The sequence below is a fragment of the Oncorhynchus mykiss genome, chromosome 17 (genome assembly GCF_013265735.2).
Source record: "Oncorhynchus mykiss isolate Arlee chromosome 17, USDA_OmykA_1.1, whole genome shotgun sequence".
In the NCBI taxonomy this organism is placed as follows: domain Eukaryota; kingdom Metazoa; phylum Chordata; class Actinopteri; order Salmoniformes; family Salmonidae; genus Oncorhynchus; species Oncorhynchus mykiss.
Genome location: NC_048581.1, coordinates 60,738,900 through 60,752,014, shown reverse-complemented (window position 1 = coordinate 60,752,014; position 13,115 = coordinate 60,738,900). Strand labels below are relative to the sequence as shown.

At 41.5% G+C, this 13,115-nt stretch overlaps 1 protein-coding gene across 2 annotated transcripts in view; it reads left to right on the top strand.

Moving 5' to 3' along the window:
- Positions 1-13,115, top strand: part of LOC110494268 (metabotropic glutamate receptor 2) — a 75,902-nt gene that overhangs the window by 31,015 nt on the left and 31,772 nt on the right. The gene's annotated exons all lie outside the window — the stretch shown is intronic.

Here is a 13,115-nt window from a genome sequence, read left to right as displayed (position 1 = left end):
GAAAACCTGATGGGGTCTGCAAAAGACCTGAGACTGGGACGGAGATTTGTCTTCCAACAAGACAATGATCCAAAACATAAAGCAAAATCTACAATGGAATGGTTCAAAAATAAACATATCCAGGTGTTAGAATGGCCAAGTCAAAGTCCAGACCTGAATCCAATCGAGAATCTGTGGAAAGAACTGAAAACTGCTGTTAAACAAATGCTTTCCATCCAATCTCACTGAGCTCGAGCTGTTTTGCAAGGAGGAATGGGAAAAAATGTCAGTCTCTCGATGTGCAAAACTGATAGAGGCATACCCCAAGCAACTTACAGCTGTAATCGCAGCAAAAGGTGGCGCTACAAAGTATTAACTTAAGGGGGCTGAATAATTTTGCACGCCCAATTTTTCAGTTTTTGATTTGTTAAAAAAGTTTGAAATATCCAATAAATGGCGGTCCACTTCATGATTGTGTCCCACTTGTTGTTGATTCTTCACAAAAAAATACAGTTTTATATCGTTATGTTTGAAGCCTGAAATGTGGCAAAAGGTCGCAAAGTTCAAGGGGGCCGAATACTTTCGCAAGGCACTGTATCTTAGTGATAAACCCACATGTTGCACTCTTTAATATGTCCCCTATAATTCAGCACAACAAAAGCATGTCTGTGCTGCCTTCACAGACATCGACATTTCAGTGAGTAGTTAAGGGAGCATTCGCGCTATTTCTCATCACAAGCCATGCGGGTGCTGTGTGTTAATTAGTGATGCACTATATTCCACAATTACAGCGAGGAACATCTAATTAATGCTTCGCAGGGTCTCCAGCAGTGTTACCCCCGACAACAGTCCTGTTAAACGTGACTCACTGACATTGCTAGGAAACCGTCCTTAACGGTAACCAAGCTATAAACACCTAGGCGCATCAGCTGCATAGCAACAGATCTGAGACAATGTCAGAAGCTGAAATACTCAGACACACAGAGAGAAGGTTCACAGAGAATTTACCCTGTGTAGGGAAATCTCCATGATGGTTTATTAAACAGACATAGTAGTATAGACTAGAATAAATATGGATTATTCCTAACAGCGTGGAAAGATAGTGTCTGAATGTCAAAACAAAGGCACTTCTTGCCATGCTCTTTGCGAGAGAGGGTGCACTTTTTTGTTCCTGCTGCGCATGCCAGAATCCTCCTGTTATTTAAAGAGGAATGTTTAGCACATTCTCCAGACGCAGCACTGAGACTCCGTAATTAATCCGACAGGGCGCCATTTAGAGATGGATGAGGTAACAACATCTGATAGGAGAAGAGCCACATACTTACACACATGCAGGCAAGGTACACACATGTATGCACGCACAAATGCATGCACACAGTGATTTCAAGGCCCCAGGCAGAGGTCATTTTGAGCCCATCCTACATGCCAATCCTAAAACAATTTTATGGGATTTATAGGAAAGACGTACCTGTATACTGAACAAAAATATAAACGTAACATGCAACAATTTCAAAGATTTTACTGAGTTACAGTTCATGAAATAAATTGACTTGGCCATAATCTATGGATTTCACATGACTGGGAATACAGATATGCATCTGTTGGTCACAGATACCTTAAAGAAAAAGGTAGGGGCGTGGATCAGAAAACCTCATGCAATGTGACACATCTCCTTCGCATTTAGTTGTTTAGGCTGTTGATTGTGAATGTTATCCCACTCCTCGTCAATGGCTGTGCGAAGTTGCTGGATATTAACGAGAACAGATCCTTGCAACATGGGGCCATGCGTTATCATACTGAAACATGAGGTGATATCGGCGGATGAATGGCACGTCAATGGGCCTCAGGATCTCATCACGGTATCTCTGTGCATTCAAATTGCCATCGATAAAAATACAATTGTGTTCGTTGTCTGTAGCGTATGCCTGCCCATACCATAACCCCACTGCCACCATGGGGCACTCTGTTCACAATGTTGACATCAGCAAACCGCTCGCCCACATGGCGCCATACACGTGGTCTGAGGTTGTGAGGCCGGTTGTACGTACTGCCAAATTGTCTAAAACAATGGTAGAGAAATGTATATTCAGCTCTCTGGCAACAGCTGTGGTGGACATTCCTGCAGTCAGCATGCCAAATGCATGCTATTTTAGAGTGGCCTTTTATTGTCTCCAGCACAAGGTGCACGTGTGTAATGATCATGCTGTTTAATTCATCTTATTGATATACCACACCGGTCAGGTGGATGGATTATCTTGGTAAAGGAGAAATGCTCAGTGGTGTGAACAAATGTGTGTGCAACATTTTAGAGAAATAAGCTATTTGTGCATATGGAACATTTCTGGGATCTTTTAATTCAGCGCATTAAACATGGGACCCAGCACTTTACATGTTGTGTTTATATATTTTTTCAGTATAATTTAACTGTAAAAATGTATTACCTTTAATTTGCAATGAACACAACTAGGGGTGTGGCGGTCACAATATTTCGTCAGCCAAATAAAATTGTCAAGCAAATAACTGTAGGTCTCATGGTAATTGATCGTGAATTAACATAAACACATTTAGCGTCTCCTGGTTTCCACACAATGCCAAAAGATTGCAAAGCTGTCATCAAGGCAAAGGGTGGCTATTTGAAGAATCTCAAATATTAAATATATTTTGATTTGTTAAACAATTTTTTGGTTTTGATATCTTCACTATTATTCTATAATGTAGAAAATAGTACAAATAAAGAAAAACACTTGAATGAGTAGGTGTTCTAAAACTTTTCACTGGCAGGATAAACTAAATACTTTGTGTAAAATTAGTTTTGATTTAGAATGGACCATTATCATGCACCTGTCTTGAAGAAAATACGTAATCTACAGTATGCAATTAAATAGCGAACGGAGGACGCATTTCCTGTGCTTCATTTTCATGCCCGCCCAGTAGGCTATACTTCTCTTGTAAAGATAAGCAATGTGCTTAATATTAGTTGAGAGATAAATATAGCATGCCTAGCCTATAGAAAGCTGACTGAGCTCTGGGCTGTCTTGAAGTGTTTATTTGTTTTTATTTATTTTTTAAACTTTTTTCTCCCCATTTGGTAGTTAAAGTCTTGTCCCATTGCTGCAACTCCCGTATGGACTCGGGAGAGGCGAAGGTTACCATGACTAAACGGTCATGTGGATTTTGACTTCATTCTTGACTACAGGTGTGGCGGTAATACGGTCAAAGCAACACACCTAATAACAAAGTCATGATGTTTTCATTTGATTGTCAAATAAATCAATAAAAAAAGTAGGTTACATGTGCACGTTCATCCAAAACAATTCCAGCATCCGAACAGCGCGCTGTGCACCCGTCAAATTTCCTTCAATTCGCAAGTGGTTGAAACCCACTGGAGAAAGCATCCAGGTGAGGGAAACACCACTCCTCTGTCTTACTATATATAGCCCATGTATCTGATGCTGTCTGGCCAAAAAGAGTATCACATACCATTATATTTTTGGCTAGACAGCATCAGATACATGAGCTACACATACAGTGCCTTCAGAAAGTATTTGGACCACTTGACATTTTTCCCCATAACAATCTACACACAATAACCCATAATTACAACCGAAAACAGGTTGTTCAAAATGTTTGCAAATGTATTAAAAGTATTCAGACCCTTTACTCAGTACTTTATTGAAGCACCTTTGGCAGCGATTACAGCATAGAGTCTTCTTGGGTATTACGCTACAAGCTTGGCACACCTGTATTTGGGGAGTTTCTCCCATTCTTCTCTGCAGATCCTCTAAAGCTCTGTCAGGTTGGTTGAGGAGCGTTGCTGCACAGCTATTTTCAGGTCTCTCCAGAGATGTTCGATCTGGTTCAAGTCTGGGTTCTGGCTGGGCCACTCAAGGATATTCAGAGACTTATCCCGAAGCCACTCCTGCATTGTCTTGGCTGTGTGCTTAAGTTTGCCACAAGCCACCTGGGAGACACACCAAACATGTGGAAGAAGGTGCTCTGGTCAGATGAAACCAAAATTGAACTTTTTGGCAACAATGCAAAACGTTATGTTTGGCGTAAAAGCAACACAGCTCATCACCCTGAACACACCATCCCCACTGTCAAACATGGTGGTGGCAGCATCATGGTTTGGGCCTGCTTTTCTTCAGCAGGGACAGGGAAGATGGTTACAATTGATGGGAAGATGGATGGAGCCAAATACAGGACCATTCTGGAAGAAAACCTGATGGGGTCTGCAAAAGACCTGAGACTGGGACGGAGATTTGTCTTCCAACAAGACAATGATCCAAAACATAAAGCAAAATCTACAATGGAATGGTTCAAAAATAAACATATCCAGGTGTTAGAATGGCCAAGTCAAAGTCCAGACCTGAATCCAATCGAGAATCTGTGGAAAGAACTGAAAACTGCTGTTAAACAAATGCTTTCCATCCAACCTCACTGAGCTCGAGCTGTTTTGCAAGGAGGAATGGGAAAAAATGTCAGTCTCTCGATGTGCAAAACTGATAGAGGCATACCCCAAGCAACTTACAGCTGTAATCGCAGCAAAAGGTGGCGCTACAAAGTATTAACTTAAGGGGGCTGAATAATTTTGCACGCCCAATTTTTCAGTTTTTGATTTGTTAAAAAAGTTTGAAATATCCAATAAATGGCGGTCCACTTCATGATTGTGTCCCACTTGTTGTTGATTCTTCACAAAAAAATACAGTTTTATATCGTTATGTTTGAAGCCTGAAATGTGGCAAAAGGTCGCAAAGTTCAAGGGGGCCGAATACTTTCGCAAGGCACTGTATCTTAGTGATAAACCCACATGTTGCACTCTTTAATATGTCCCCTATAATTCAGCACAACAAAAGCATGTCTGTGCTGCCTTCACAGACATCGACATTTCAGTGAGTAGTTAAGGGAGCATTCGCGCTATTTCTCATCACAAGCCATGCGGGTGCTGTGTGTTAATTAGTGATGCACTATATTCCACAATTACAGCGAGGAACATCTAATTAATGCTTCGCAGGGTCTCCAGCAGTGTTACCCCCGACAACAGTCCTGTTAAACGTGACTCACTGACATTGCTAGGAAACCGTCCTTAACGGTAACCAAGCTATAAACACCTAGGCGCATCAGCTGCATAGCAACAGATCTGAGACAATGTCAGAAGCTGAAATACTCAGACACACAGAGAGAAGGTTCACAGAGAATTTACCCTGTGTAGGGAAATCTCCATGATGGTTTATTAAACAGACATAGTAGTATAGACTAGAATAAATATGGATTATTCCTAACAGCGTGGAAAGATAGTGTCTGAATGTCAAAACAAAGGCACTTCTTGCCATGCTCTTTGCGAGAGAGGGTGCACTTTTTTGTTCCTGCTGCGCATGCCAGAATCCTCCTGTTATTTAAAGAGGAATGTTTAGCACATTCTCCAGACGCAGCACTGAGACTCCGTAATTAATCCGACAGGGCGCCATTTAGAGATGGATGAGGTAACAACATCTGATAGGAGAAGAGCCACATACTTACACACATGCAGGCAAGGTACACACATGTATGCACGCACAAATGCATGCACACAGTGATTTCAAGGCCCCAGGCAGAGGTCATTTTGAGCCCATCCTACATGCCAATCCTAAAACAATTTTATGGGATTTATAGGAAAGACGTACCTGTATACTGAACAAAAATATAAACGTAACATGCAACAATTTCAAAGATTTTACTGAGTTACAGTTCATGAAATAAATTGACTTGGCCATAATCTATGGATTTCACATGACTGGGAATACAGATATGCATCTGTTGGTCACAGATACCTTAAAGAAAAAGGTAGGGGCGTGGATCAGAAAACCTCATGCAATGTGACACATCTCCTTCGCATTTAGTTGTTTAGGCTGTTGATTGTGAATGTTATCCCACTCCTCGTCAATGGCTGTGCGAAGTTGCTGGATATTAACGAGAACAGATCCTTGCAACATGGGGCCATGCGTTATCATACTGAAACATGAGGTGATATCGGCGGATGAATGGCACGTCAATGGGCCTCAGGATCTCATCACGGTATCTCTGTGCATTCAAATTGCCATCGATAAAAATACAATTGTGTTCGTTGTCTGTAGCGTATGCCTGCCCATACCATAACCCCACTGCCACCATGGGGCACTCTGTTCACAATGTTGACATCAGCAAACCGCTCGCCCACATGGCGCCATACACGTGGTCTGAGGTTGTGAGGCCGGTTGTACGTACTGCCAAATTGTCTAAAACAATGGTAGAGAAATGTATATTCAGCTCTCTGGCAACAGCTGTGGTGGACATTCCTGCAGTCAGCATGCCAAATGCATGCTATTTTAGAGTGGCCTTTTATTGTCTCCAGCACAAGGTGCACGTGTGTAATGATCATGCTGTTTAATTCATCTTATTGATATACCACACCGGTCAGGTGGATGGATTATCTTGGTAAAGGAGAAATGCTCAGTGGTGTGAACAAATGTGTGTGCAACATTTTAGAGAAATAAGCTATTTGTGCATATGGAACATTTCTGGGATCTTTTAATTCAGCGCATTAAACATGGGACCCAGCACTTTACATGTTGTGTTTATATATTTTTTCAGTATAATTTAACTGTAAAAATGTATTACCTTTAATTTGCAATGAACACAACTAGGGGTGTGGCGGTCACAATATTTCGTCAGCCAAATAAAATTGTCAAGCAAATAACTGTAGGTCTCATGGTAATTGATCGTGAATTAACATAAACACATTTAGCGTCTCCTGGTTTCCACACAATGCCAAAAGATTGCAAAGCTGTCATCAAGGCAAAGGGTGGCTATTTGAAGAATCTCAAATATTAAATATATTTTGATTTGTTAAACAATTTTTTGGTTTTGATATCTTCACTATTATTCTATAATGTAGAAAATAGTACAAATAAAGAAAAACACTTGAATGAGTAGGTGTTCTAAAACTTTTCACTGGCAGGATAAACTAAATACTTTGTGTAAAATTAGTTTTGATTTAGAATGGACCATTATCATGCACCTGTCTTGAAGAAAATACGTAATCTACAGTATGCAATTAAATAGCGAACGGAGGACGCATTTCCTGTGCTTCATTTTCATGCCCGCCCAGTAGGCTATACTTCTCTTGTAAAGATAAGCAATGTGCTTAATATTAGTTGAGAGATAAATATAGCATGCCTAGCCTATAGAAAGCTGACTGAGCTCTGGGCTGTCTTGAAGTGTTTATTTGTTTTTATTTATTTTTTAAACTTTTTTCTCCCCATTTGGTAGTTAAAGTCTTGTCCCATTGCTGCAACTCCCGTATGGACTCGGGAGAGGCGAAGGTTACCATGACTAAACGGTCATGTGGATTTTGACTTCATTCTTGACTACAGGTGTGGCGGTAATACGGTCAAAGCAACACACCTAATAACAAAGTCATGATGTTTTCATTTGATTGTCAAATAAATCAATAAAAAAAGTAGGTTACATGTGCACGTTCATCCAAAACACATATGTCAGAGTCAAGGCCCGCGGGCCACATCCGGCCCGCAAGAAGGTTTTTTACGGCCCCTGGGATGATCTTGATTTATTATTAGAACCGGCCCGCAGCAAGCCGGCAGCCCGCAGATCTTTTACACGCACCAATACTACATTTCCCACAATGCAAAGGTGACGCACCGAGCAGTAGGCTGCTTCATTTCAATATTTATTGGCACAGCAGTCGTCAGCATCACAGTAAAATTAACTTTCAGATACCCATCAAAAATGGCAAAACGGAAGGTGGATACTGAGAACCGGGGGTTTCAAACAAGGTGGGAGTCGGAGTATATGTTCACGAAGGTAGCTGGAAAACCTGTGTGTCTTCTGTGTGGAGAAAGTGTGGCGGTACTGAAAGAGTATAATCTGAGACGACATTATGAAACGAAACACGCGGACAAAAACAAGAATATGGACATGGAACAAAGGCTACAAAAGGCAGAGGAATTAAAACGAGGCCTCAAATCTCGACAGGCTCTGTTCAAAAAAGCCAAATCACAAGGCCAGGCTGCTGTCAAGGCCAGTTTTATTTTGGCAGAAGAGATCGCTAAATCAGCCCGGCCATTTACGGAGGGGGATTTCATCAAAAACTGCATGATTAAAGTTTGTGACGAAGTTTGCCCAGAAAAAAGGCAACTCTTTTTAAATGTGAGTCTGAGCAGAAACACCATTGCCGAGAGAGTAGACCAGTTGTCCATCAATCTAAAAGAGCAGCTTGTGAAAAAGGGAAAAGATTTTATTGCATATTCCTTGGCTGTGGATGAGAGCACCGACATTTCTGACATTGCCCAGTTGTCAATTTTCATCCGCGGAGTGGACTCCAACCTAAGCGTGACAGAGGAGTTTTTGGCTTTACGTCCTATGCATGGCACAACTACGGGGCATGATTTGTATGAAGAGGTGTCAAGATGTGTAAATGAGATGGAGCTGCCTTGGGAAAAACTCGTGGGTTTGACAACCGACGGAGCACCTGCGATGTGTGGACACAGGAGCGGACTGGTGGCGAAGATACGGGAAAAGATGCAAGAGGAAAACGCGACAGGTGAGCTGACAGCTTATCATTGTATCATACACCAGGAAGCGTTGTGCGGTAAAGCCTTGAAAATGGAGCATGTAATGAGCATCATCACGCGCACAGTTAACTTTATCAGAGCCAAAGGTTTGAATCACCGCCAGTTCAAGGCATTTCTGACGGAGTTAGAAACGGAGCATGGTGATTTGCCTTATCACACAGAGGTGCGATGGCTAAGCCAGGGAAAGGTGCTTCAAAGATGTTTCGAGCTTCGTGAGGAGATTTGTCTGTTCTTGGACAGCAAAGGGAAAGACACAACACAACTCCGAGACGAAATGTTTCTGTGTGAAATGGCTTTTCTGTGTGACATTACGAGTCATCTGAATGCAATAAACTTGCAGCTGCAGGGTCGGGATCGTGTCATCTCTGATATGTACAGTACAGTGAAGGCATTTAAAACCAAACTGACTCTGTGGGAGACGCAGATGCGGAAAGAAAATTTGAGCCACTTTCCCAGCTGCCAGACCATGAAAGAGAAGCTCTCTACCAGTGCGTTCCCGAGCACACAGTTGGCTGATAAAATAGGTATGCTTGCCGCTGACTTTCGACGCCGATTTGCTGACTTTGAAGCACAAAAAAGCAGGTTGGAACTGCTCGGTAACCCATTTGCTGTTGACGTGGAAAGCTCACCACCAAACCTCCAAATGGAGTTGATTGACCTCCAATGCAATGATGCACTGAGGGCAAAATATGCGGCAGTGGGTGCTGCGGAGTTCGCCCGTTTCCTCCCCGGCACAATGCCCCAGCTGCGCATCCAGGCTGCTCAAACGTTGTCTATGTTTGGCAGCACATACCTGTGTGAACAACTGTTTTCTTTGATGAACCTGAACAAAACATCACACAGAAGTCGACTTACTGCTGAACACCTCCACTCAATTCTGAGGATTTCTTCAGCTCAGAGCCTTACCCCGAACATTGATGAACTTGTGGAAAAGATGGGACACCACCAAGTATCACCCTCAACCTCAAACAAGTGAACATTACTGTGCAATCACATATTTAGAGTTTTTACTCAGTTCAAGTTTAAAAGTTAAAATTTAATATTTGTTTTCACTGCATGTTACTTCTCCTTAAACAAAGTGTTGTTTTTGATTAATAGATTTTTGCACTTTATTTTTTTGTATTTCAATCCAATTATATTTTAAAAATATTTCAGTTGAGTGGATGATAGAAAATTGCTATTATTGTTTTTTCTTTGAAGTAAATTTAGCCCACTTTTGCTAAAATAGAAAATATAGTCTACTGATGGTGCCTTGAATACCGGTTTCTTTCATTTAATGTTCATGTTATGGGGATATTTATATAAAGGAAATTTGTCTTTTGTGTCTGTTGAAAATTAAAGATTACTGACAGAGCCATAAGAAAATATTGCTTTATTTATCTGATCATATTGTAATATATTTGTTAGGTTTTCAGTAGGTTCAATTAGGTTCACTAGACTATATGCGTCATTTAAAAATTTTTCAATGAACATTCGAACAGTCCGGCCCTCGTCTTGTAGCTGATTTTTTTATTTGGCCCTCCGTCCATTTGACTTTGACACCCCTGATCCAAAACAATTCCAGCATCCGAACAGCGCGCTGTGCACCCGTCAAATTTCCTTCAATTCGCAAGTGGTTGAAACCCACTGGAGAAAGCATCCAGGTGAGGGAAACACCACTCCTCTGTCTTACTATATATAGCCCATGTATCTGATGCTGTCTGGCCAAAAAGAGTATCACATACCATTATATTTTTGGCTAGACAGCATCAGATACATGAGCTACACATACAGTGCCTTCAGAAAGTATTTGGACCACTTGACATTTTTCCCCATAACAATCTACACACAATAACCCATAATTACAACCGAAAACAGGTTGTTCAAAATGTTTGCAAATGTATTAAAAGTATTCAGACCCTTTACTCAGTACTTTATTGAAGCACCTTTGGCAGCGATTACAGCATAGAGTCTTCTTGGGTATTACGCTACAAGCTTGGCACACCTGTATTTGGGGAGTTTCTCCCATTCTTCTCTGCAGATCCTCTAAAGCTCTGTCAGGTTGGTTGAGGAGCGTTGCTGCACAGCTATTTTCAGGTCTCTCCAGAGATGTTCGATCTGGTTCAAGTCTGGGTTCTGGCTGGGCCACTCAAGGATATTCAGAGACTTATCCCGAAGCCACTCCTGCATTGTCTTGGCTGTGTGCTTAGGGTCGTTGTCCTGTTGGACAACGACCCTGTTCGATCCTGACTAGTCTCCCAGTGCCTGCCTCTGAAAAACATCCCCACATCATGATGCTGCCACCACCATGCTTCACCGTAGGGATGGTGCCAGGTTTCCTCCAGACGTGACGCTTGGAATTCAGGCCAAAGAGTTCAATCTTGGTTTCATCAGACCAGAGAATCTTGTTTCTCATGGTCTGAGAGTCTTTAGGTGCCTTTTGGCAAACTCCAAGTGGGTTGTCATGTGCCTTTTACTGAAGAGTGGCTTCCGTCTGGCCACTCTACCATAAAGGCCTGATTGGTGGAGTGTTGCAGAGATGGTTGTCCTTCTGGAAGGTTGTCCCATCTCCATAGAGGAACTCTAGGGCTTTGTCAGGTTCTTGGCTGCCTCCCTGACCAAGGCTCTGCTTCCCCGATTGCTCAGTTTGGCTGGGTGGCCAAATCTAGGAAGAGTCTTGGTGGTTCCAAACTTCTTCCATTTAAGAATGATGAAGGTCATTGTGTTCTTTTGGACCTTTTGCACAATTCCCCAGATCTGTGCATCGACACAATCCTGTCTCAGAGCTCTACAGACAATTCTTTCGACCTCATGGTTTGGTTTTTGCTGTGGGACCTTATATAGACAGGTGTGTGCCTTTCCAAATCCTGTCCAATCAATTGAATTTACCACAGGGGGACCCCAATCAATTTGTAAAAACATCTTTAGGATGATCAATGGAAGCAAGATTCACCTGAGCTCAACTTCGAGTCTCATAGCACAGGGTCTGAATACTTCTGTAAATAAGGTAAATAATACATTTGCAAAAATTTCTAACAAACTGTCTTTGCTTTGTCAATATTGGGTATTGTGTGTAGATTGCTGAGTACATTTAAAAAAAATCAATTTTAGAAAAAGGCTGTAACGTAACAAAATGTGGAAAAAGTCAAGGGGTTTAAATATTTTCTGAAGGCATTGTACATGTCTGCCTCAACTCTGATGGCAGTATTATCAGCAGCACCTGTCATTTTACTAAAGAAATGTGTATTGAGTCTGGGCTGGGTTTCTAGTAAGCTAACATATGGAATTGTTTTAAGATGGTCATACCAAGGATCAATTAGCTATTTGATTTAGAATTTTAGAACCTCTGTAGGTTTAAAGATTATTTCATGAAACGTAGAATTTGGCCTTACTGCTATTAGCCCATTGAAATACTTTGAATGACAGATTCATGCATGGAAAACAGATAGTCAAAACTGTAATCAAAAGGAAGTATGTTTTGAAGTGTCTGTCCTATATCTGAGATATTTTAGAATGTTCTGGATTTTATTTTTTAACAGTGGAATTATCTGTATACCTTTTACATTGAAATGCCGTATTCACGTCCACAAATCTTTCGACCCGGTACCGGGTTGCCTTCAGACGAGCCCCATGACACTTGTGGGGGTCGTAGAAAATGGATTGTGTTTGTGAGTGTCTAATATTTCAATAGAGTGGTCATATTAGTGTGTAGCCCAAACCGCTCGGATGTTACAGAAGTTTTCGAGAGTAGACCGATTTTCGCGGCGTTTTTCCTGGTCTTACAAACACCGCTGTAGCTCAGCCACCATCCACCGCCGCAGATCCGGAAGGCCGACACTGGCGGATGCTTTGGATTTAGTCACATAGTCCCCCCCCCCACCCCACCCCAGATAGCTCTAGCTGAAACAGACAGACAGATTTTAATGGGGATTTTTTATTGTTTTTTTGTTGTTTTTTGCCACGAGCTGAGAAATATTGAAACATTATATATATATTTAAAAAAAGCCCAGCTCATGAGGCCTCTTGATTATGTGAGTCCTGAGGCAATTGCCTCTTCTGTCTAATGATAACACACACAAACACACACACGAACACACACACACACACACACACACACAATATTGGTTGACATTTACTAGACTAGAATAATTCTCCTAATGTATACTATATTAATGAGGTTCTGGGCTGTGGTAACAGAGAGCTCTAACATCTCATTCTTATTTTAAAGACAATGGCTATTTTTAGTCCTCAGCGGTTTTCATCTGGTTCTAGACAGTGCCGATCTCTTGGAGCACACATGACTCACCCAGTGGATTTTACATGGATGCACACACATGGTGGAATTCATGCCAGAAAGTACAATAATGATGAAAGATATCAGTAAAGCAATGCAGTGGAAATGCATAATTCATAGGGAAAAAGTAAGGAACATGTTCCCCCCCAAATAATAAATAATTCACGTAATTTGGTTATTCAGTGGCTCGGCAGAGCTCACTATTCATGCAGTCTCAAAATCCATATCATCCTCTGCACCACTGAATGAGTGTG